The sequence below is a fragment of the Schistocerca nitens genome, chromosome 1 (assembly GCF_023898315.1).
Source record: "Schistocerca nitens isolate TAMUIC-IGC-003100 chromosome 1, iqSchNite1.1, whole genome shotgun sequence".
NCBI lineage: Eukaryota > Metazoa > Arthropoda > Insecta > Orthoptera > Acrididae > Schistocerca > Schistocerca nitens.
The window spans coordinates 1,030,237,758-1,030,265,295 of NC_064614.1; positions in this window are offsets into that span (position 1 = coordinate 1,030,237,758).

Consider the following 27,538-nt stretch of genomic DNA (forward strand, 5'->3'; position numbering starts at 1 on the left):
ACTGCCTCTTAGTCTGCTTATTGCTCTGAATTGGTCACATAGTGCATGTTGTTGACAAGTTACTTGTATAATATGTACTAATGCGATTGTGTAAGAAAGGTTTGTTCCTCGCGTACTTACGCTGGACTGGTTACAAAAAAATGGTTCAAATGGCTCTGAGCACTATGGGACTTAACATCTATGGTCATCAGTCCCCTAGAACTTACAACCACTTTAACCTAACTAACCTAAGGACATCACACACATCCATGCCCGAGGCAGGATTCGAACCTGCGACCGAAGCAGTCGCGCGGCTCCAGACTGAGCGCCTAGAACCGCTAGGTCACCGCGGCCGGCCGGGCTGGTTACATCTTGTGTCACTATTCGTATTGTTTTTACTGTCTATTTTCTAGTTTTTGCTTACACAATATTTCATCGTAGTGTTACATGTCATTCTTTTATTGTGTTCAGTCTTAAAGATAACCTATTCTCATGGTGACAATGTGTCTCTATGTAATCGTACGATTATATATCGCTATAAGATGTGTATTAAATCGTTCGTATTTTCTGTAACAGATATGCATTAAATCGTTTATATTTTTTTGTAATTTTTGATTAATTTTTCATATTCCTTTCCCCTTAAGTGAAATTTTATTTCCCATTTGACTTATGAAGGTGGCTGAAATTGAGCTGAAACCTGCAATCATTGAATGTTATAAAAGAGCGATCAGGACTGTTAAAAGAATTTGTCTACAAAGTTATTTAGTTTCATTCAGAATGTCACATTAGGCTTTTTCTTACAAAAACACACTTTATGTGGCTACTGTTAAGATGCTTTACAAAAGTCGACATTTGCTTGTATTGTTCATTATGTCACCAAAGGTTCTCTGTAGAAACACTTTTATTCATATCGTTAATGGAATGTTTATTGTCTGGGTTTTGCTCGTTCTTCTTTCCTACGTAGATATTTGAATAAGATTCTGTCCAGCATTACCTGTCATGCCAGCCGGAGTGGCCGAGCGGTTCTAGGCGCTACAGTCTGGAACCGCGCGACCGCTACGATCGCAGGTTCGAATCCTGCCTCGGGCAGGGATGTGTGTGATGTCCTTAGGTTAGTTAGGTTTAAGTAGTTCTAAGTTCTAGGGGACTGATGATCTCAGAAGTTAAGTCCCATAGTGCTCAGAGCCATTTGAACCATTACCTGTCGTAGTTAACACACAATCGACTTACTGAGTTTCATTTTGCGTACAGGTACATTGACCGTTTCCGTCAATACTGCCATTCCTTCCGCATCGCTATTAAGTTTAATGAGTACCCTTAACAATATGTTTAGAGCTAAATTATATAACCTCAGTAATGTATATTTTACTGTTTTATGCTACTCATACACTACATTTACTGTAAGCATTTTAACTGCTACTGTGTCACTTTACGTTTTTTTTTATTTTTATCCTGTCCGTTGTTAGACTTTTTATCTTTCCAATTTTATACAAGCATAATTTTTATTACACTGAACGAAGTAAAGTTTCATTTTTATGAATGTATTCTCTTGGTGCCCGTTTCTTTGTGTATAAATTTATGCTATTGCAAGAAATATATCTTAATTTTTGAACAGCTTAAAATAATGAGTATATTGTACGAGATGGTTTGTGCTTACCATCAGACACATACTATGCCTTATACGGATCTATATATCATATACAGCACAATGCACATTTTGACCTCTTCATGCTATACGATTTACCTTTAATCCACTTTACCGTAGTTGTTTTCTGTATGGACATTATGTATCTATGAGTCTAACAAGTTTGTTTTGCTTACATTTGAATTCTGATATCTATTACATGTTGTGATGTGCTGTAGTTGTGAACGATTTCTTTTACAGCAAAGGCATGAGTATATCTTCACAATTCTTCAACTTCATGCACCAAAATTTTAGCTTGGATATTCGACACTATATGTGTCGCTTACCAATATTATGCCGAAGATATGTAGTATAAATGGTTATGTTCTGTCGATGAAATATGTCTTGCCAATTTTGCTAAGAGTATCTGTACTTTTGCTTATATGTGGCAACGATCTGTGTCTACAAGTATTCATGTGCCCCACGTAACTGTTAGTTTGATATACTTAGAAATCGTATCGATATTACAGTGAGACCATTGTACGAGATTAAAATTTTCCCACGCACTCATGCACATATGACAGTCATGTGAATAAGTGCATAAAGTATGATCTGTAGTAAACTTTGCAAGATGATTGTAAGATATGTTTCCCTGGTACTTCTGGCTTGATGTGGCATTTTAATAACGCAGTGACATTATTGTTCTCGAAGGCACTCTGCAAGTCATGCACAGTATATTTTAGAAGATAACCGTTGAAGAGCGTACTATGCCTCAATATGCATGCGATTTTTTAAGGAACTGACAACGGTGATCCACATCTGATTGTAGCAAAGTAGGTAACCGAACCCTGTGCACCTAAGATTTCATTCTAGTACGTTTCGTCAAGTAAAATATGTAGCCACTCCTGCTTCTGAAAATTTCAAAACTTGGCCCTTCTCGTGGGAACGGTGTGCGAACTCCAACAAAATTTCCGAAATTACGACAGACAAGTCTGGACATGCGAACGGGATTACAGTCCTTGCCCGTTTCCATATACCTACACGTATCTCTTTGACGGACACATTTTAACTTTATGGTGGAAACTAGAGAACGGACTTCCAGCTCGCCGATATGAAGAGCACGTACGCCCGTTCTGAAACTGGCTAGGAAAGATTGTGTGGGTTGGCTTTCCGAGGTCTGAAGGGAAGTTACCACAATTCAAGAAGAAATTGTTTTTTTGGATTCATATTGGTATTCGTTTCCTGATTCGAATTTATACTTGCTAATTCTTTTCTGGATTTCTCGCTAGTGCGTATTTTGCTTGACTTCTGTCTCCTGGTAAGTCTTTAAAGTTTCACTTTAAACTTTCGTGCATCTGTGGCAAGTAATCAGGAGAATGACTAGATTCGTGATTTGCAATCTCATTAGATCGGTTCAACGAAGCAACAGTTAGCAGTTAAGCACACAGCAAGGGTTGCGCAACCTCCTCGACGGCAGTCATGCTAAGACTGCATTCGCGATATGCACTCTCGACTTTGGAAATCGTGATATAGTGGAGAAAAGATGTCCATTCATGGTTTCTATTTTGTTAACCTTCCTATCTGTTCCACGCGTTTCACGCTCTGGAATGCAAGTTCCTCAGCAATCTAACTTTTGCTTCAAACGGGATTTTCTTCGTAACCGCTCACGTTTTGTTTCGTTATCGAGATCACTCTCCTAGTGAGGTTTGTTTCTGATTCTTCCTTTATTCATTGGTCTGTTGTTTGTTCTGTTCTAATTCACATCCTTATTGTGTAACCAACTGAAAGCATAAACCTTGTCTTTTATGTGTCTGGGCACCATCTCAACTGTAATTCTCCAGCGTCAAGCTGGTGGCGAACCCAACAATCATTCATTTCCTTATCATTGTTCTATGTTAATTTTGTAAAGTCATAGTCACACTGTTTTACAACCTCGGCGTTTATATGTCCTGAAAAATTTTTAAACGTGAGCAAGAGGTCGTTTTCACACTACACCCGGGTTCTGGCACTTTGCCATGCTATCGTCATCTGGACGCCACGCACATTGGAATGAACGAGCGAGTGAATTATTGCACCAGGGAGACCCTGCCTGTAAGAGCATGGACAGGCAGCTTACAAGTGGTGCCACGGTGAAGTTTTTGTTTCGATGCGTCAGTTAAAATTCACTCCAAGTGAATATCTCAATTGTTGAAGGAGATGTAGTTTTATGAATTCTGAGGAATCGTTTTGTTACATCTTCTATTACAACGACAATGGGGAAGTTCTTACATAAAATTCTTCTGCATAAAGTAAGTTAATCGTTTAACTGATTAATTTCGGAAGGGACTAGTTATGGAACAGTAGCGGACAGACGGACAATCAGAGTATTAATGCTTCGATTGTGCAACTGTTTGTTCGTCAAAATCATCACAGCAGACTGTCACTGTAAACAGTCTGAACGAAATCCACTATGCTTCTTTATTACCCATATAGCAGCTTAAGACCATATGAAACGAATTTATTGTTCTAACAGGATTCTAACAGGAAACTCGCCATATCGATTCAGAACTCAATTCCTGCTTTCACAAAACCAGTTAAAATGTCTAAGGCATGCGCTCCAGGTAGTTACATAGTTTTTTTTTTAGTTTGATTCAAGCTTTGCAGGCTATTCTGTTAGTGGAATTTCTCCAAAAGGACCTCGTATATGCATACACAGGTTTAATCATCATCCTCGTAATGTTTTGCTTCTTCAGCTTCTGTTTATACACTACCATTCAAGTAATTCGAACATCGAGTAAGGACTCTTTTCATTTGAAACATCTCCAAGTTATGGCGAAATGTGCTCCAACTTGAACCACTCTCTGTAAGCAGTGTTTCAGTTCTGTCTCAGTAAAATTAGTAAGGAATACGACGACATACACGAAACACGTAATTGTGGAAATATGATTCGTCTTCCGAGATAAGGTATTTCAAATCACTTTGTCAGTTTTAGAGAGACAAGTTTGAGCTTGGGAGAGAGATAGCGTCTCTTTTGTTCAGTCGACCCGGTGCTGTTTTCTTCGGGAGACGTCTTGGTAAAGAACATCGAGGTAGACCAGCGTTGACGCCTTGTAGCAGTTCATGCCTCCCAACAAACCAATTTTTAACGGATGACTCATACGCAAGCTGAATTGTCTGGTCCATTATGGATGGCAACAATTATGCTATTATCGTGGCCTGGGTACTGGAGTCTTTTATCACCAACGAAAAAGATCTGATTGTTATTCCAAAAACTGCTTAGATTTTGATAAATTGACACCTGTACTGCCTGACGGCTTCCGGATCACCCTAATTCATTTACCATTCTTCTAGAGAGAGAAAAGAGAACAACTTCTTATCGTTAAGGTGGAAAGCTGTATTTAAGGGTCGATTCGGATTTGATGAATGGCAAGAGAATGCGGAATGCAATAGAAACCAGTGTATTAGAGACAAAAAACTTGCTACACGTTCTGCAGTCACATGAAACATAGAAATGGTGCTCATTTCCTATACAGAACAATTTTAGAAGCAAACTAATTACCCGTCCTCACTTCTCCGCCCCCCCTCCCTTCCCCCACCCCTTCACCTCTCAAATTCACGTACTGGAGCAGTGCCATGTTTTAAGTCCGAATGTTGCAGGGAAAGTGGAAAAACTGATAAAAGATCAGCTAGAATTTGGAATTAGCATAGATTAGTACAGTGATCGAGTTATATCTCTAAATATTTAATCCATACCAACGCCAAAGACAGTTTTACAGATTTGCTAGAATATGTCACAAACTTACATCACCACCCACTCTACATGGGTAGGTGCCGACATTCATAGCCTATTTGAGTGGTTTCTGCCTTCCTAAATTAACTCAGATTTGTTACTACATAGGGTATTGCTGCCTTTCAGCATTCGTACATTAGTGGAGACCCATCTCGTTAATCGTGGCGTAGTAGTACTCTGCTGCTCAAACAATTCCAGATTGTAGACACTGCTACGTGGCACATAGAAGCTGCATAATGAATCTGCTGTTATCAGCGCCCATTCCTGAGTGTTGCTGAGATTGTACTCCATATTCATTCTGAAGATTTAACGAATGTACAGTTCATTTTTTAGCTTATCCTGTGGCATTTTGATTCGAATAAGATATATTTAATATTCATATAATTAGTACGTTTGCTTTTCTTACGTGATCATGAACATACGGAAAATTTTGCTTTATTAAAACATGTAATATAGTGTCGTTGTCTTCTGGATAGCACAAAAACGCGAGCTGCATAATTGGCTCTGGTAAGATATGACGAACACTTTGTTTCTAGACGACGGAATGTTAGCAGAGAAACAATTCTGACATTGCGGTTAGTAATGAAAGGTAGATTTCAGAAAACTCAACGCACATTTGTTCATCTAGATGCAGCACTCGACAGTTAAAGATGGTATAAGATACAGTGATTAGACGACTGGAGCCAAAAGTAGAGATATGGATTAATATATAAAATTCAAGTGGAGGTAATAGAAGTGGAAGGTGAAGAAAATTAAGTTCCTGTTAAGAAGGATAAGATAGGGTTACAGATCACCACTAATGTTTAGCAACCTATACGTCGAAGAGGCAATAACGGCCAGAAAGTATCTAAAGAGGAGAAATAGAACAATGGGAACAGATACCAATGAAAAGTTCACAGACTTCACGTAGTTCTGGCAGGAACTGTTGGAAGAAAGCCACATTATATGTGGCACAGACCGCGGCTTGGGAATAAACAAAATGTGGACAAAGCTGATAAAGGCCACTAAAAGAGAAAATAGCGGCTTGATCAACATCGAAACTGCGAACTGGAAGTAGCGAAATAATCCTAATATCTAGACAGCAAGAAAAAAGAAGATGATTGACGTAAGGATTATTTCAAAAGTAGACTGGCAGAGGCGAAAAAAGGTCAGCATAAGGGCCCTACTTGTTTCACATACTGACATGGAAATGTGGAAGGAATTTCTAAATTTGTAGCACGGCACTGTTTGGATGTGTAATATTGAGCATCGGTCCCTATCGGTCCCTGGAGGAAAAAAAAAAAAAAAAAAAAAAAACAAACATTGACATGTGGCACTATCAGGTGCTATCAAGTAATGGAAACAAGTTTGCAGTCAATTTTGTAAGTTATGAGACAGTACTAGAAAGAATAATTGATCACGGAAGTCTACAGAAGATCTTTACTAGGAGGGGCCGATTAGTGACGCCTACATCGTTCATACAAAATGTTACGAGGCTGATTTTATTCCTGTCACATAAGCGACGTCGGCGCAACGGTGGCGTCTTTAGCTAACAACTGCAAAAAGAGTTGCGACCAATAAGTTGTCAGAAGTCAATGTTAAGGAGTGTACATGCGGCCGTAGTGAGTAAACGTTGTCGTATCACAAACCACAACGCGGCAACATGTCTAAACCAAGTGTCCAAGACAGTCTCCGGAATGATTTGAAGAAGAGAGAGTGTGTGCAAGTTTGTTCCCCACACTTTGACGCTAGCACAAAAGCAACGACGCGCGGACGCTTACCGCGACTTGATTGAAATACAAACCGTAAACAATTCAGTTCTGGAAAAAATCATCACAGGTGACAAGACTTGCTGTAATCAACGTGATTATACAACAAAACGACACAGTGCAGATATTCACATGAAAGGACAACCCTGTGACGACATAACCTAAATTCAAGCGAACATGACGTGGAAATTGAAGAACATCAGAAAAAGGACTTTTCTCTAATTTTCACGTGGTTGTATGAAGATTTTGTACGTTTTATTGAAGTGGAGGGAGACTACGAACACCTAAAGCATCTGGACCGCCATCTCCACTTCTTTGTCGTTTTAGGGTTTTAGCGTTGGTAAAAATGGAACTTACAGACTTAAGACTCCTGTTTCTGAAGAACAGGTAAACGTATTAAGTTGAAATTTATGTCACATAATAAGATCCACTGTCCCTAGACGGTGTGAAAGGTTAATCCTCTATGTAAAGAAAGATACATCCATTTACGTCAGATATTTTGATGCTCACAGACTCACTCATCAATGACCTAGAATCGTGAAATTTAACAGGAAGCAATGTTTAACAGTACACTTAAAAGAAAAAGTCCGCAAAATGTTAATCTGTAATTATATCAAATAATTTTTTTCTTTTTATTTTTCTTGCGCTTGTTGCCCGCCCACTGTCTGCCGGTTTTCTACGGCCCCTTGGCGGTGTAAATAATTTAATCTTATAAGTCAACGCAATCAAAAGATACGGCCATTCAAGTCGTATTTTGATACTCTCAAAGTCATTGATAAACACCTAAAGACAACGATCCAGGTGCTCTACGTATCGAGTCGAGTGGGCTAGAGGGCCAGCACGGTAGCACAGCTATTAGGTCAGAGAGCCGGCCGGCTGCCCTCTGTACTACAAACACAGTGAACTGTTGAACGTCAAATCTGAAGCAGTGTCATAAGTCCACCCAGACCAAATGCTGAGAACACAGAAAAACAGCGATAATGCTCATGCCTACAAACCCAGCGGTTCCGGGATCGAATCCTGGTCAGGCCACCAATTCTTCAGTCTCCGTTTTGACGACTGGCCAGAAACAACACGTAATCGTATTCCACGCTGAACAGTAAGTCTCCTTGCACCGGTTGTATAACTCAGGTGGGTTAGGGACACGCAAGTTGCCGAAATGGTGTCAAATAGACAGACTTGCACTAGCCTCTAGAGCCACACGAAATTATTATTAGCTATAGGGTGAGGTGATCCAAATATGATACAGAATCACAAAGTTGATCTATATTTTAGAACGAAAAAGAGGGATTGTTAAATATGTGAGGTATTATACGTTGCTTTAAATGAGACTCTATTTGCTATTTTGTCTAAAACTGACATGGTGAGTCCGTGGCTGTGTACAATTAATGTAGGTTAATTGTTACAAAGAAGAAAACGGCAACCAGCCACTATTAATACTGCTATTTATTCAGGTAAATAGCGCCGAAACCGGTAACAGCGCTATTCAACTAAATTTATAGCAGTATAAAAAAAGTGGCTGCTTGCTATTTTCTTCTTTGTAAGAATTAACCTACATTAATTGACACTGTATTTAATTCTTCGAAGTTTCAAATGCAGACAAGAAAAAATAAAACAAATGTATCATTTTTTCGACTGAAGTTCTGAAATTGGATATGGTTCGTCCAACGTATGATATGCTTGTGATGTTCTTATGTACACTGAAGATAGAAAATTGAGGTCTTAGAAATAAGATAGAGAACATAAAAAAAACTATACACATATATAACTGTGATATTTCTACGTTTACAGTTATAGGAAGAATAATTCTTGATTTTTGAGACTTTATAGATCATGTTATTTAAGGCGTGAAACGCTGATCAGAATGAACTACAGAAATTTCTTTATTCGTTTTCCCGTTGTTAATACTATAAAGTCAACCTGCTATGGGTAGGAACTGTTTACGTATTGTTATTAAAACATGGTGCAGTCACATTAACAGTTGAATACCAATGCGGGGGTCAGTAACTGACCCCAACGAAGTTTTTCGGCTAAAACTCCTGTCGTGTTCAGTAGTTTATTAAATAAAAACACGACATTTATCGTAATTATAATTGCTACAATTGACAATAAGAAAAGATTTTGGTTTACACTCATTGTTGAGTTATAGCGATTGTTATAACTGAAGCTGTATCACTGCTTCGCTGCGAATCCCTACGCTGGTAAGCACGCTAATGAGAAGAACCATAACGGTGGCCCTGAAATAGTTAGAAGATTGATAGAAATGTCTAACTTGAAACAATCTGGAAAAAATGTTACCTTGGACAGAAAGTCAGGAGTGGATACATTCGATAAGTGTGTAAGAACGCACAGCTGCCGTCGAGCAACGCGTCGATGGCCAATGGCGGTGTTTTTCAACTTGATTGACACAGCAGCATACAATTCATATGTTGTATTTCAAGATACACACAAGGAATGGACAAAGAATTACCCAACAAAGAGTTCTGGAAGAAAGAAGTACCTGAAAGATCTTGCTCATGAACTTTTGTGACCTCAGCATGACAAGACGCGCTCAAAATGTTGTAGGCTAAAAATTGGTTCAAATTGCTCTGAGCACTATGGGACTTAACATCTGTGGTCATCATTCCCCTAGAACTTAGAACTACTTAAACCTAACTAACCTAAGGACATCACACACATTCATGCCCGAGGCAGGATTCAAACCTGCGGCCGTAGCGGTCACGCGGTTCCAGACTGAAGCGCCTAGAACCGCACGGTCACACCGGCCGGCTGCTGTAGGCCTACATTCAAAATACACTATAGCGTTATCAGATTTTGGGTATGAGTGTAATCAAAATCAAGGTGCTGTGAGCAGAGGAAACAACGTTACGGAGCCGCGACGGAAAGTAACACGTGCAGCTGTGCATAATCTGACAATGAAAGGACGCCGTTACTTATGTGCCAGAAGCAAAGACCGTAAGTACATGAAGGCTTTCACTTCTTGCAGGAAGTAAATCTGCCTTGCACACACCAAGAAAGAAGAAGTAGTTCGTATTGTAAAGTGTTCTGAATGTGAATCTGAGTAATCCTTATAATTGTGAAATTATTAAAAATAAATGTAAAAAAAACGATTTATTTTTTACTGAAATGTCCCAGAAACCCTTTCCCAGTAATAATAATCAACATTTTAATCTTATAATCTACCAAAAATATGGAAATACGTAAGCAATGTGATTTATCCTAGATAGAGAATGTGTGATGGTTGTGGGGTCAGTCGCTGACCCCTCCCATTGGCGTCGGCCAGTGCAACATACAGCATTGGTATGCAACTGTTAACGTGACCACCACCCACGTTCGACGTCAACGTGCAAAAACGCTCACAAACGGCAGGTAGTAGCACTAACAGTGGCGGGTATACAAAGCGTGCCACTGGACGTGAAAACCAATGAGGCTTGATCATTGGCTTTCGGGTCAAGGATGGAAGCATTTCCGAAACGGGCGAAGTCTGCAAACTGCTGACGTGTCACCGCGGTTAAACTGTACCGTGCCTGGCAAAATGGCGCTAATCAGGACCGTGGCCGAGGCAATTGTGGCGCAGCACGGGCCAACGGCTACTGAGATGAGTGTCAGCGATCAGACGTTGAGCCACTGATCGCCAAGATGAACAAGGGGACTACGAGCAATGTCTCGTCAACGAACGTTGAGCGAACGTTGCTTCGCATGGGTTTCCACAATAGGCCCCTGGTTCACGCACCCATGCTGATTGCTTATGATCGGCGACGAAGGCTGGAAGTGGCACAGGTGTGCCGCAACTAGATGTCCACTGAGAGGCAGCAGGTGGCTTTTTCAGGTAGCGTATTGTACTCCAATGTCGTGAAACGTCTGAAAGCAAAAACCCTGCAACAATCGTTGGGAGGGTCCAGCTTAAAATCTGAGGAATATTTTCGTGGAGTTCCCTGAGTGATCTCGTCATTCTGAAAGGTATACGGATCAACACAAGTATGGATGTATCCTTGCGGACCATGTGCACCCCTATATGGAGTCTGTTTTTCGTCGGCACGATGCCATAAACCAGCAGGACAGTACAACGTGTCATACTGCTCCCTGTGTCTGTGCATTGTTCGAAGAACGCTAGGGTGAGTATACCGTACTCTGCTGGGCACCAAACGCTGCGGATTAAAAACCTGTCGGGAATCTGTGGGACCACCTAGATCTGGCTGTTCTCGCCATGGATCTCCAACCGAGAAACCTAAAACGGTTCGTCTTGACGCTGGAGTCGGCATAGCTCGATATCCCTGCCGATACCTTCTACAACCTCACTGACTCTCCTCCTGCACGCCTCGTAGAATTCTGCTCTAGACACGACGGTTATTGAGGATTTTGACAGGTGGGCAAATTAACGTGACTGCAAAATGTATATTGATGCTAAAAAAAGAAAACAAGAGATATGCAAAAGAGGATCAATGTTTAATATTTTTTCTTGAACGGCATTACAACCGTCAAACACAAAGGAAGATCCTACTTGGATATTTCCCACACAAGAAGCAACATGAGAAATTGACAGCAGCTTCCTTATCAACTGCCGGACGGAGTGGCCGAGCGGTTCTAGGCGCTACAGTCTGGATCCGCGCGGTCGCTACGGTCACAGGTTCGAATCCTGCCTCGGGCATAGATGTGTGTGATGTCCTTAGGTTAGTTAGGTTTAAGTAGTTCTGAGTTCTAGGGGACTGATGACCTCAGAAGTTAAGTCCTATAGTGCTCAGAGCCATTTGAACCATTTGAACCTTATCAAATCATTCTCATTAATAAGAGAAACGGCTCCTTCACGTAACTGAAAAACTATTTTGTTCTTGTCCACAGATTTTAGAGATAAAATTTCTACGTCATCTTGCAGTACTTTTTGGATAATACAGAAAGATCTATAGCTATATGAATTGCTCTTTCCTCCTTGAAATTTATCCAAGATGTAATCTCCTCTACGTACTTGTATTTAACATGTCATTACAATAGAATCTGGTTCGAATTCTCCAAAGGGATCGACAGAACCCATGATCGCATCATGCTTCAAAGAGTTTTTGGAATCAGAATATGTCTCCTGAGTTTCCTTTATTTTTGTGTTCTTAGCACAGCTTTGATCTCAGGTAAAGCTCTCTGCCTCTTCTGCTTTCGGTTTACTCCTTTTTTGTTTGGAAGCTTTTGTTTCCTCCAGTAAGCTTACTGCTGGAGCTGTCGTCTCCTTTCATTGTGCTGCTGGCGTATGGAAAGGGCGGCAACCCGTGTTACACCGCGGCTGTGTGCCTGGTGGCTGGGCCATAGGCGACAGTGTATCAACCGTCGCAAGTAATTGTACAGTATCATATTTCGGCATGTAGCGTATCCTATTTTAGGATTATACTAACTGTTTAGTAATTATGTCCACATGTTAGACTGAAGCGACAAAGGAACTGGTATAGGCATACGTATTCAAATACAGAGACATATAAACACGTAGAATACGGCGCTGTGGTCTGCATCGCCTATATAAGACAACAAGTGTCTGGCGCAGTTGTTAGATCGGTTTTTGCTGCTACAACGGCAGGTTAACACCCTTTAAGTGAGTTTGAACGTGATGTTGTATCTATGGAAAAAATATGTCAGTCATTTATATGATGAGTGTAGATATTCTCGTGGAAGTGGTTTGCGAAAATTGCAGAGTAAAGTTTCATTGAGGTGACTGCAGTTGGGAAGCCACACAATAGGAATTAACAGGCTTGGGAAGCGGAATGGTAGTTGCACATCGAGACACATGCGACATTTCATTTCGGAAATCGTTAGAGAACTCAACATTCCGAGATTCGCAATGTCAAGAGTGTGCCGATGATACTCAGTTTCAGGCATAATGCCTTACCAGAAACAAAGTAATGGCCGACGACCATCATTTACCGAGAGCAGGCTCATTAGCGTGGAGTTCTCAGTGCTAATAGACAAGCAACTCTGAATGAAGCAACCGTGGAAATCAATGTGGGGCGTCCGACGAACGTATCCGTTAAGACAGTGTGGCGAAATCTGGCGTCAATGTGCTATGGCAGTAGACGACCGACGCGGTGCCTTCTCTAAAAGCACGACATAGCCTGCAGCGCGTTTCCTGGGCTCGTAACCATATCGGTTGGACCCTAGACACAGAAAAATTGTGGCCTGGTCAGGTGAGTCACGATTTCAGTTGCTAAGAGGCGATGGAGGGCTTCGAGTGTGGTGCAAACATCACGAATTCGTGGGCTGAAGGTTCTGGCAAGATATTATGCAAGCTGGTGATGTCTCCTTAATTATGTGCGCTGTGTTTACATGGAATAGATTGGGTTGTCTTGTCCAATTGAACCGATCGTTGACTGGAAATGGTTCGCAAACAACTATGGAATTTTTAGTGATGACAATGCGCCACATTATCGGGCCACAATTTTTCGTGATTGGTTTGAAGGAAACTCTGGATTATTAAGCAAACTGTGAACGCTCAGATTGCCTGACATGAATCGCATTGAACATTTATGAGTCGTAATCGAGAGGTTAGTTCCTGTACAAAATCCTACACCGGCAACAATTCCGCAGTTAGGAACAGCTACAGAGGCACCATGGCTCGATATCTCTGGCGCGGGAGGGAGGGGGGAGGGGGCGGGGCTCCAATGACTTTTTGAGTCCGTACCATGTCGAATTTCTGCACTAAGCTGGGCAATAGGAGATCCGAAACGATGTTAGGAGGCATCTGATGACTTTTGTCACTTCAGTGTAATTTGAGTTCACCTTCAAGTATAGTTCATCAGAAAGTGCATATTAACGTCACTTGCATTGTGATTAATCTGACAGTAGAGCTTGCCTAGATCGTGACATAAATCTTAGAGACGTGCGTCCTGTATTTCGGAATGTGCTGTACAAAATGAAACACTCGGAAGTGTTTTGATGTTCTAGGCGACGCATCGACGCCCGTATGCAATCATGTGTTGTCGCCCACACTTGCCGCCGGAACAATATCCGCGGAATGATCGCCAACTATAGCCACCGCGGCATTGTCCGACGGTGCGCGCTTTGTACGACCCCTCCCACCAACGTGCCTTCCTTTCTCTCCTCTTTTTTCACCATCCTTTTGTTCTCTGCCGGTTCTAGTCGTCCCTTTTTGTCGGCCACGGGCGTTCAGCAGCCTATTTGTATGCACAGGCGGCCGGCGTGGGACCACTCTCCGATAATAGGAATTTCAATCGCGCAGCGCACGACTCACCGGCGGCGGGCGGGGGGCCGCCAGGTGGCTCTGCCGTCGCCGAGCGACCGGACTGGCGGCCCTGGTTCGCGCAAGCAATTCGCGCGAGGCCGGCGCCACATTAGCGCGAGCGGACAAAGCGGCGTGGAATTAGTGCAGCCGGCACGCCTCTCCCGGCTACTTCGTTATATCGATTGCGTTATATCGATTACAGCGCTCGCGCTGTCAGCCCTCGGAGCCGGGCGCGAGGCAGGAGTTCGGGCGCGCTCGGATAGGCGGAAGCTGGTGTGTTGACAATGGGGCTGGTACGGCGCTCGCTCGCATAGTCCGGGAAACAAAGAGTTCCGGCCGGTTAAAGATGGGGGTGGCTGAAAGCTCGGCAAAGAAAGGGCAGGAAACGAGAACACTGCTACCTCACTTTCTTTATCTTTGTTGCAGAAGACAACAGTGTTTGGCCGTACAGGAACTAGATAAAGCAGTCTGAGAGATCTTAATCCTCACGCATTAGTACTCCTTTTACTGTAGTTACTACTTCTTCGCTCGTCTCTCACTCAGCCCCTCACAAGCTCACGAGCACATCTCTTGGTTGCCTTTGCATCATGTTTGCATAGTTACACCAACTATGCCACAGTGACAATAAATACTCTGAGCTGACAAAAGTCATGGGATACCTCCTAATATCGCGTCGGGCCCCACTCTGCTAGCGTAGCCATACTGTACAACCGCCAATCATTGTGAAAGTGTAACTGGTGCAGAACATTGTGCATGAACTGACCTCTCGATTATGTTCTATAAATGATGGATGGAATTCATGTCAGGTAATCTGGGTGGGGAAATCATTTGATCGAGTTATTCTGAATGTTCTTCAATACAGTCGACAATAATCGCGGTCCACTGAAACGACGCATTGTCGTCCATAAAAATTCAATCGTTGTTTGGGAACAAGTAGCCAGACATAACAATTTTCAGTTAATAGTCGGTATAGCTGGACCAGAGAACACAGTACATTCCATGTAAACACAACGACGGTTCAATCCCGCGTCCGGCCATCCTGATTTAGGGTTTTCCGTGATTTCCCTAAATCGCTCGAGGCAAATGCCAGGATGGTTCCCTTGAAAAGGCACGGCCAACTTCCTTCCCCGTCCTTCCCTAATCCGATGAGACCGATGACCTCGCTGCTTGGTCTCTTCCCCCAAACAATCCAATCCAATCAAGCTCACACCATTGTGGACCCACCACCATCTTCCACAAAGCCTCGTTGACAACTTGGGTCCTTGGCTTCATGGGAGCTGCACCACACTCGAACCACGCTGTACCATCGAACCACTGAAATCGGGACTCATCTGACCAGGTCGCCATCTTCCAGTCGTCTAGGGTCCAAACGATATGGTCACGAGCCCAGGAGATGCACTGCAGGCGATGTCGTGCTTTTACCAAAGGCACTTGTGTCCGTCATCTATTGCCATAGCCAATTAACCCCAAATTTCGACGATCAATCGTAATGGATACGCTCGTCGTACGTCTCACATTGATTTCTATGTTTCCTGCATGTACTGTTGTTGTTAGCACTGAAAACTCGATGCAAACGCCGCTGCCCTCGGTCGTTAATTGAAGGCCGGCCGCTGCGTCTTGAGTGATGAGATCCAATGCCTGAAATTTGGCATTGTCGATACTGTCTTGACACGTGGGATCTCGGAATATTGAATTCGCTAACGATTGCCGAAATGATATGTCCCATGCGTCTAGCTCCAACTACCGTTCCGCATTCAGAGTCTGTTAATTCCCGTCGTGCGGCAATGAATGAACTGAGTACAAATGAGAGCAATGCGTTGCCCTCTTTGATACCTCGTGTACGGGATACTGCCGCCACCTTTGTTTACGCATGTTACTGTCTCATGACTTTTGTCACATCAGTGCACAAAATAGTTGAGTCTGACAACAGACAACCAGTGAGACAGCAGGAATTTTATGAATGTTCTGCATTTCTGTACCAATTCTCTCAATACTTTTAGGTAGGAGAAGTTTCCCCAATGCCGGGCACATGAGCCTTATTCCATTTTTATAGAAAGTGTATTAAGGAATTACCGTAAAACTGATTCATGGTGAAAATACACGTCACAAAGTGAATAAAAATAGATAGTCTTAACAATGTGTTTAAAATAACTGTTCCCAACGACGGACACACTATTCGAGGAGCAAAACCTACATAAATATTAGCATAATTAAATAGAACAGTAATAGCCGGCCGGAGTGGTCGAGCCGTTCTAGGCGCTTCAGTCTGGAACCGCACGACCGCTGCGGTCGCAGGTTCGAATCCTGCTTCGGGCGTGGATGTGTGTGATGTCCTTAGGTTAGTTAAGTTTAAGTAGTTCTAAGTTCAAGGGGACTGATGACCTCAGGTGTTAAGTCCCATAGTGCTCAGAGCCAAAGTAGTTACAGGCCTTCAAAATAACAATTCATGATTCATTTTTTGCAATATTCATATGCAAAGTAGGCAACAGAGTCACTGTCGGCACTTGCAACATGAGCCCATCCACTGCGTAAGCCGCACTGCACCCATACTACAGAAACACATTCTTCTAATGAGCTTTCGTGGACAGGAAAGAGCCCTGCTGCTTCTCTGATACTGGATTCTCCACCTTATATGCTAATACGCCACTGTCAGATTGTTCCCTTTTGATACGTGAAGCTGACATTCTGGTAATACTCCTTCGTGCGTACAGACAGGCAACAGGCATCGGAGTTCGTTTCTAGTGGTTGCCTACTTCCCTCCGGCTACTTCACAAGTATTCATTATAAAGGTACATTTTAAAAATTGTCAATAAATGTAGTAGGGTGCAACTGGGTATTTTCCGAACCGGAGGGTTGGGGTCGTAGAGGGATCCTTTGCCGTATTATTCAAGCATGTGTCAATGTCGCACCCATCCGTGGTCATCTCACAGGAGGGAGTAAAACAGGAGCTGAGCCGTCTTACGGCTCGTGATGGTGCCGTTGCTACGTTGGCATTGTTTAGTTGGTATAGCTACGGTTGTCATCTTCTTCTTGTGTTTACTGGCGCCACTCCGTTGCATGCGTCGTCTGTCCCCTAGTGGCAGCAGTGGCGGTTATCGATATCTAGTAACGGTGGTACTATCTTTGGCGAGACGTTGTGATCTTCCGTGTCGTGTGAGTCGGTAGTTCGGTTGGGGATGTACGAGCAGCCAGGTCCGCGCAGGGCGAGATCACGCCGGGACCACTGGCGGCACGCAAGCACTGCCAGATGGAAGGGCTGTAGTGGTGAGGGGCACAATCTCGTTGTCAACCCGACCCAGGAAGTTTAAGTTGAGTGGGCCTTAATTCAAGTAGTGAAACCTGCACCATTGTGAGATCTCGCGTTTGCTTGCATGTTGCTGCTCGCAGTGTCACTGAGATGAAGAGCAGTGAGTGGAGCGTTTGAGGAAGGCGAACCTAATTAACCTTCTTCCACTTCTTATTATTAATTGTTGCATTGTATGTGTTATTATTTGCGAAGTTCAACCAGTGGTATTTTCCCTGCCTAGTGGCCGCTAACGCTCCAGTTACCTGCCCTGGAGCTTTGTGTATGTTACGGCTGTGTACTTTTCCTCGCCTTGCCACTGCTGTCCGGTAAGGAGTGTAGTTTGACAGCTTCCTTGATTTGTGGGCTGGGTGGTGTTTTTTTTTCCTACTATGGTAGTAGTGATTCCTTTCTGCTTCTGGATGCTCTAAACAGCGGACCGCCGCTTCCGGCTTGGGTGTGTTATCCATCGTTGCATTGGTCATCAGACGTTAGGTAGATACGCCAAATGATCATTGGTCATGCGTTTGAACTGCCACTAGTGTCAGTTACCATCTCGTGAAGTGAATGCGACTGTTGGCTGCCTGTCTTGCGAAGTTTTGAGGGACTTTTCCAGGTGGATCCTTGAAGCAACGTCTGCCCCCCTCCCCCCTCCTTGGTTTGGTCAGATTTGATGATTGTTTTTTTTTCTTTTTTTTTTTTAAATTAATAACTGTAATTCAAGTTAGAAGATGTTTAACTGGTTCTTAAAGGATTGCTAGTCAGGTTTTCAGCCGAGAAATAGTTGAATCTTTTGTCATTAAGACCTTCTGCCGGGGATCACTTGTTAATTTTTTGTCACCTTTTATTTGTTGTTGTTTCCAAATAAAGTGTACGCGATTGAAAAATAAACTAACCGACAGTAATTGATTTACGGTCCCGTCCACAATCGTAACTCAATCCTGCCTTCCTTGGTACCAGGTCTCAGGAGCACTGAAATATCAAATGGGCCTTTTGCTCGTTCAGGTCACATCCAAATTTCGTCTAACGCTTCTGGAACCTCTCTAGTGATTGCACGCTGTACAACAGAGCAAAAATTACTGTCACACTGCACCCCAAGTGTGAGATCTCATGCAGTGGGGCTGCAGCCCCGTAATGTCCCTCTAGAACGGTTGAATCACCCAAGTGGTGTCAACACTTCCAGGGTTTGTCAGGAACGTCTTCCTGCTGCTCACTGCACAGGGAAGAGTCGTTTTCGTCAGCGAAATATGTTGGAATCAATGCCGCATGGGAAGGGATGGTTTCATTAATGCCCTTTGTGCCTCCCACTGAGATTTTCTCTTTTGTATTCTGAGCGGCGAAGTGTCTGAAATCTTTTCCTCGGCCACCCATAGGTAAACCGCGTGATAACGATGGCATCCAGGTACTGATGTCCATCGTAGAGCCGTCAAAATAAGGAGTGAAGTACGAATAAGGTGGACTGTTACGACTTTTCCATCGTATGAAACGTCCACGGTGGCGTTCTGCAGAATTGTGGTGAAATTTCGTTCCAACGTGATGTCATTAACCCACTTTCACGTCACACGAACGTATGCGATCTGTCCTTTTTTTCTTGTGTGTCGACACCTTGCTGTTTGAAGCTTCGTGGAGCTCGGTGTGACGTCACATGGCGCCACGCTTTTGCAGATTTGCAAAGGAACTTTGTAGATATCTTTGAGCCAAACGTCAAACTTTTGTGTGGGGATGGAAGACAATGACGGTATTTCGAAAAAGTGATATTTTAAAATAGGACTGTGATTTCTGCTAATGATTACGTTCCTTCCAAATTTTCATGTCGCAGTTGTCTAAGACCTTGTTGAGTGTGCTAGACCCTAGACAAAAGTCACCTAGGGATTCGTACATGAGGACGAGCGACTTTATAGGGGATGTTGCTAGTCAACTATCCCTTGAGCACAACCACGTTCACCAGCAGCCGTCTAAAGAGAAATCGAAGTACACGGCGAGGTTGTCAACAACGGGCCAGTGTGGCACATTCCGAACAGCATCATATAGTTGAATGATCTTGATCCGTGTAGCAGTGCATACCGATACGCTGCTGGTGCGTCAGAGACATTGCTACTCAGTCACGGGGTGACGGATTCGTTGGCGTCCCGAGAGGAAGCACACGAAGAGGCGGAGAAGTAAACTTAACGCTGAGCGCTCCTGACCAGCTCTCACTCGGTGCGTATTCTTAGTAGTTACTGCTCGGTCACAGCTCTTCAGAAGTGGTCTTTGCTTTGGATGGCTTCCGACAAGTGTTTAACAAACATGTGAGATGTGGTGATTTCTTCAGTTGGAATTCCCATACGTGGAAGCGATGACTACAGAGATGCAGTGTTGCCTTTAGAAGTAATCCTTCCCTGTGTGTGGTGCGTGCGATGCCACTATCCGAATGTACTGTAATATTTTTAAACCATGCGGCATCGGACGTCTGGAAAGCGGCTATCGCGTGTAATATGCCTGAATAGGTTTACTATGTAGTTCAGACTACTACACGTAATTACTGAATAAATTTTGACGATGGCGTACAGGAAATCTAATGTTAATTGATTCTGATTTTCATTAACAAAAATAACCTCTTTGAAGTGACTGAACAGAATGCACTAACTGGTGTACGTTAATCACGCCTAGCAGGCGAAAAGTATTTACGTAACACAATATACACACACATATGATAAACACTTGAACTTGCTGTAAGTTAGATTGGTCTACACCAACTGTCAGTAATGATTTTAATGTTGCTGAATTTGCATTGTACTGAAGGTACAATGTGTACTGTGGTGGCAATAAATTCTTTAATTGAATAATCAGTGAACACTATAGAACTGATAGTTACTAGAGATGTTAAAAACATTACTTTAGAATCATTTTGTTCTAATGAAACTGAATGAGTTTTTACGTTGATAATGTACTGAAAAGCCACCACATCGAGTTGAACTGTAATTAATGTGGCACAGTACCTGGCGTCTTCTGTCAGTTGTATAATCCGGCGTTTGTTGGAAATTTTCGGCGTTAACTCCAATTATATCCTCTTGTTGCATTAATACGCCGATACTCACGTAATATAGCCTTTTTACTGGTATTGCTGCACACACAGTGATGGATTTGGGATAATAATGAACTATTTTCTTGCTGCTGGTCGCTGCAGCCCGTCGTAAAGTACGCAGACTTCCACAAGGCGTGCCATGTGCTATTTGAGCGGGAACAGAAACTATATCGCTCACAAGCCGTCTCTGTCGAAATGTTGCATCGTGCAAGTCTTATTGTCCATTTGACTTGCTGACACATCATAAATCCAGTTCGTGTTTGTTGTAAGTTCACTTTTAACTGCCTAAAAGCAACGTTACCGTCACTTTCGCGTAATCTCTGTTCTGCATCTGAACAGTTCCAGAACACATCTCTCTCTACTGCCAAATTCACACGCCAACCTGCATTGTCCGTGTTCTCGGGGATTTCCCTAACATTTAAACATTAATTTACTCTATGCCAAGTTCTCTATTTACAAATGGACATACCATAACATTACCATATTCAATTCCACAATTACAGTCATTATATATATATATATATATATATATATATATATATATATATATATATATATATATATATTAAATTAATATTTTTACTGTACATAATATTATCCTAGTTTAATGCTTTTTTATTTCGTTGTCCGAGCGCAGTACTATTCAGATACTGTCTTACTCGTAGCGCTATTTAATTTGACTGCCACCTGTGCTTTTGTTTGCGCAACTATCCAACAAATGGCATGAGCGTTCACTTATACAACTGCTGCGCCTTGGCTATGCCTCGTTGTGGCATTACATGTGCAGCCGAATTTTAACACCGAGTGAATCTCTAACCTTGGTCTCGAATTACGAAGGCATGCATACTGGCGCTCAGCATGCCATGTGGCGATCCGTGCAGTGGATTTATTTTCACCGAAGGCATTGTACGAAATTCACCAACGCAATGGGATGCTACTGAATCTGGTGAGCTTGAATATTATGAAATCTGAACTCGTTGTGACTGAATCGCCAGAGACCCAGTCTCTCGCAATGATCGCGGCCAGGCTGTTGAGGACTTCAAAATAAAATTTTGTGTACAAGGTGTTTTAAAATGACTTTACAACTTTTAAAATACATATAAATTAATTCATAGTACTTACAGAGCTGATTGTAGTGTCAATTTTCACGGAAATACATCAAGTCTTGTCTCGCTTAGTCCGCTAGTGCCGCATCACAACGTAAGGAGCTCTAGCGTTAGTTGCGTTAAAGATAGCTGCCTTTACTAGACCTGAGCGCGCTAGCTGTGTCTTTTGGTTTGAAGAATCGAAGTCGGCGAGAACAGCTTAGCGTAATTTCAGCACCAAGTACGCTAAAGCTCGTTATATTAGGCCTACAATTTATGAGTGTCATGAATGTTTTGCAGAAAGAGGGTGTTCGGTATGACATGGGAAATCATCTGGTCGTCAAAGCACATCTGACGACGTCGTTGAGCGAGTAAGACAACGTTTTGTCAACAGCTCTATGAAATCGACCCGACATGCATATTGCGAACTGCAAATCCCTCATACGACTGTTAGGCGTTTGTTGAGAAACAGTTTGCGTTTGAAACCGGACAAATAGACGATCATACAAGCAATACAAGACTCGATAATATTGCTTGCAAGAACTTCTGTGTGGATATGTTTAATCGATTACATAGGGATGAACATTTATTAGACAAAATCATCTTTTCTGACGAGTCGACTTTACACTTAAGTGGCAAGTTTAACACGCATTACTGTAGGATGTGGGCAGTGAAAATCCACATCAAACATAGCAACATATTCGTGATAGCCCTAAACTGAACGTTTTTTGTGCACTGAGCAAGAACAAAGTGCAAGGTCCCTCATTTTCAGTGAGAGAACCATCAATCGATTAGTGTACTTGGATATATTACAACAATTTTTATACCACAAATTGATGAGAATGACCAAGAACGAAATGTTTGTTTCATGCAAGATGGTGCACCACCCTACTACCTGGCTGACGTCCAGGATTTTCTCAGTAACTGCTTTCCAGGTCAATGGATTGGCTGTGATGCGCCATTTGCATGGCCCCCACGTCCTCTAGACCTGATACCAATCGAATTTTTTGAGGGGATTCGTCAAGGATATCGTGTTTGTACCTCCTGTACCGGTTTCTCTACCTGAACTTAGACCAACAATTCACGCCGCCATTGAGCAAGTTACACCTGCAATGGTACAGCGAGTTTAGGATGATATTGACTTTCAATGGGATGTGTGCAGGATAACCAACGGAAGCCACATAACAAAAACTTTAGTTTAAGGCAAAAAAAATTGATGTGTTTCCCTACAAAATAACAGTAAACCCAGCTCTGTATCTTCTTTCAGTAAATTGAAATGAAATTTTAAAGTTGTAAAGTTCTTTTTAAACACCCTGTATTTTGTTGATATATTGAAAAGGTGTATCCACTGACCACATGTGACTACTTGCCAGTTAAATCCGAATGCTGGGAATAACAGTGCTAGAGGCCATTAACCTGTTTTCACATTAATACTTAATTTGCTGGAATCATCATGTTCTTTTATGTAAACTGTTTTGAGATGTACGTCTTCAGAAGCTTACATTTTCTTTTAACTTCTGTAGGTTAAAGTGTTTCACTGATAATTGAAGTTAAGCTTTTCTTTGGCATTGTAGAGTCTTGTACCATAAGGAAGCAAGGGAGAGGATGTTGTTATGGGTGGCCGGTATCCTCTTTTTACAACACAAATGCAAACATGGATTAATACGGTGCTTTATTTACAAGAACAGGAATCAGTTACTTATATTGAACAGGGTCCACATTTCATGGTACAAGCTCATCAGTAACAGTCCTCTTGCAGACAATATCGGTAATCATGCAATTACAGAATTTGGTACCACTGCTGGTTCCACTATAGGAACTAATTTGGTCACTATGAACAGTCATAGCCAGTGACCCGCTCTGCGACTGAATTGACAGATGCCAACAGTAGTGTGAGTTAGTGAGGCGCTCTGGTCAGTGGCGCGGCCTAAATACTTGCCGCCGAGAGGGCGTTGGCGGCGTGTTGCTTGTTGGTGTGTCTCTGGCCTCTTTCGTGATAGGCGCACTTGATTCAGAGTCTACTCTCTATCTTCGCGCTACATATTCGCTGACTGGTGTGCTGGTGACAGCTTACGCCAACACAGATATGAGTCACTTTAATATTTATCTTTTACCACACAGAGTAGTTTAGATGTCTAATTCTGTGCCAAATCGTGATTATTCTTGTAAATGTAAATGAAATGAGTGTATCGCATCGTTGGCTGGGAGGCCTCATCTGGGGAAGTTTGGCCATCAACTGTAAGTCTTATCTGAGCCGACGCCCCATTGGACGAATGGCGCACCGGTGATGAGGATGAAATGATGACGAGGGCAACACAGCACCCAGTCCTCGAACGGAGAAAATCTCCAACCTGGCCGGGAATCGAGACAGAGCCCGCTTGCAGGGGAGGCGAGAATGTTACCACCCAGCTAAGCAGGCGGAACATTCTTGTAATTGTACATCATACTTGTATATCGAGTGTGGATTCAACGTGTAGGCTGTAACTGTTTTGGATAGGAAATTCATTTTCATTGTTAATAAGCATTTGCGTCAGCTATGTGCTATTTTATGTGAGGATTTGCAATGCATGTTTGTAGCTCTGCTCTCTTTTGTTGTAGAAGTTTGTACTGCTGGCGTGGGTTCCGTCCGTGACTGGGTATGCTTGAGAAGCCATTTGAAAATGATTTACCAAATCGATGTATCGGTGAGCCTCCTTCAGGAATGGAGTGTATGAGTATTGACGGAATTTTTCTTGTTCATGCCAAAAATAATAAAAATATACTTTGAAATTATATTCATGAAATTCCTGATAATTAACCTCACATGGAATACTGATTCTAAATTGCCTGTAGTTTACTTATTAAGATTTAACTAATGATTATCTGATTTGTCCCTTACATCAGTGATATCACACGGAACATTCACCAAGAATAGCATTAAACGTTTTTGTTTGCAACACGAGAAAAAATTCACATATAAGGTCTTAACAGAATAAATTACTTCTGAAGGAAAGTGAAGTACAAAGAAACTTCCTTGACCGAGCGATTGCTCAAAAAACAAAACAGAAAAACAACAACAAAAAACAAAGAAAAACAAAAAAACAAGAAAAAACTCAGTTCCATATGGTTTGTATGAATGAAGTCTGTTACAGTGGCACTAATTCTAAGAATTTCCAAGTGAACGAGAGACAGCAAGAACAGAATTCCAAGTGAATTTTCAAGTGAACGAGAGACAGCAAGAACAGGATTCCAAGTGACTGCGGAGAGTAGAGGAGTCGATCGTGGTAGCGCGTTGTCCAGGAGAGGTCATCCCGATACGTGTGGCTGCACTGAAGCAGTGGGCTGCCTCTGCGGCGCGGTCCAAAGTACTCGTTACGCGGATTCACACTTCTGTTTCATTAGCTCAAACTTAATTGCGGCGGAAGCAGGAAATACTGTAGTTCGGTTTGCGCGCGGTGAAGGAGATTGCGTGGGTACCTCGGCGCCGCTTCTAGACGGGCCACTGTGTCAGCCTCTGTTGAGCTGCTAGTCAGCTGTCCTGCTTTCATTTGTTCAAAAATGGCTCTGAGCACTATGGGACTCAACTGCTGTGGTCATCAGTCCCCTAGAACTTAGAACTACTTAAACCTAACTAACCTAAGGACATCACACACATCCATGCCCGAGGCAGGATTCGAACCTGCGACCGTAGCAGTCGCACGGTTCCTGACTGCGCGCCTAGAACCGCGAGACCACCGCGGCCGGCGCTTTCATTTGTGCCTGGAGTACTGCCGCTGTGGCGTACACTGATGAGCCAAAGCATTATGACCACCTGCTTAATAACTTGTTTGTCCGCCTCTGGAAACGAAATACATCACTGATTCTATGTATCAGGGCTCCGATAATTTATTGGTACGTTTGCGGAGTTATGCGGCAATACATAATTGCTCACAGGTCTTGTAATTCGCGTAAATAATGGGCCGTTGATATGAGTACGCTTAGATGTCGCCTGATAGCGACCCAGATTAGCTCCTCGGTATTTACACCAGGCGAATTTGCTCACGAAGACATTAACTATATTGCTTCAAATGGCTCTGAGCACTATGGGACTTAACAGCTATGGTCATCAGTCCCCTAGAACCTAGAACTACTTAAACCTAACTAACCTGAGGACGTCACACAACACGTCATCACGAGGCCGAGAAAATCGTTGACCCCGCCGGGAATCGAACCCGGGAACCCGGGCGCGGGAAGCGAGAACGCTACCGCACGACAACTATAATGCTCCTTAAACCATTGTAGCACAGTCCTGGGTCAGAGATACGGACGGTTTTACAGCTGAAAGATGACGTCGCCGTCGGGGAAGATATGAAGCCTGAAGGGATGCAGGTGGATCACAGTTGTCACAGCGTCTTCGATTACTGTCACAGGTCCCAAGTAAACGCAGGATCATGTCTCCCATACCATAATGCTGCTCTCACCAGCCTGAGTCCATGACGCGCTGCACGTTTCGAGGTTACGTTCACCTCGATGAGGGCGTCTGTGGAGGCGACCATCGATGTAGTGTAGCAAAAATGTGATTTACCCGAAGAGCCGACATGTTCCTTCTGATCAACGCTCGAATTACGATCGTCCCCTGCCCACGGCAATCGTAACTGACGATGTCGTGGGGTCCACATGGGGATGGTCTACATTTTCAACAATGTACGATGATCGGTGTACTCCGAAGCACTTGAGCGTGCAGCAACAATGTGCTCTTTCGACAGAAATGCCACACATCACCATCTATCCCATTTTACAGAGCAGACAAGCCTCCAAACTCCACGTTGTGTGAAGAGTGGACGACATCCAACCATTTATCGTCTAGTCGTAGTTTCGCTGTCGTTCTACCTCTTTCCGCTGATGCATATGATTTGACCAGCTTCGCCGATTTCGAGGTACTCGTTCATAGACTCTGCGTAATATTAATCTTCTCTTTGTGAAAGTCGATTATCTCAACTGACTTCCACATTCATTTTCTTGCTAGGGTGATCCGCCCTCCGTGTCTGCTCCGCTTACATAATTTTTCTACCGCGTCTGGTGTCCGCGACGCCGCCAGATGATAAGCAACGTTGCGATGGACAGAAATCATTATGTTATGCTGTGAGGGTAGCTATTGGCGCCCGTTGCACTTGTCGCCAAAGCATTATTCCTCTGCGAAGCTGGTTGGTTGGTTTGTACATACAAGATAAGGTGGCCCGTGTCTGCACAGACAGGGCGTAACGGAGAGTACAACGGTTTTTCTCGTGGTTACGCTATGAACTTTCACCAAGTAGTAGAAAAGGAGCAGTTCGATTAGCTGAAGCCAAGGCTCAAATTCACATGTCGTGCAACTCTTAAGTTACGGCTAGTGAGCCTGCTAACTATGATACGAGGGTTGTGCAGAAAGTAAGTGCGGATCGGTCGCTAAATAGAAACGACACTGAAAATCAGAAACATTTTATTTGCAAGAGTTAAATGGTTCAAATGGCTCTGAGCACTATGGGACTTAACTTGTGAGGTCATCAGTCCCCTAGAACTTTAAAACTACTGAAACCTAACTAACCTAAAGACATCACACACATCCATGCCCGAGGCAGGATTCGAACCTGCGACCGTAGCGGTAGCGCGGTTCCTGACTGTAGTGCAAGAGTTAGCTATACTTTCCAGGTACTTCTCTATATAGTCGCAGTTCCTATTTATACATTTTTCGTAGCGCTGTACCGACTTTACAATACCCTCGTCATAGAAGACAGCCACCAGGGCTTTCCGCCAATTCTCTACGCTGGGCTAC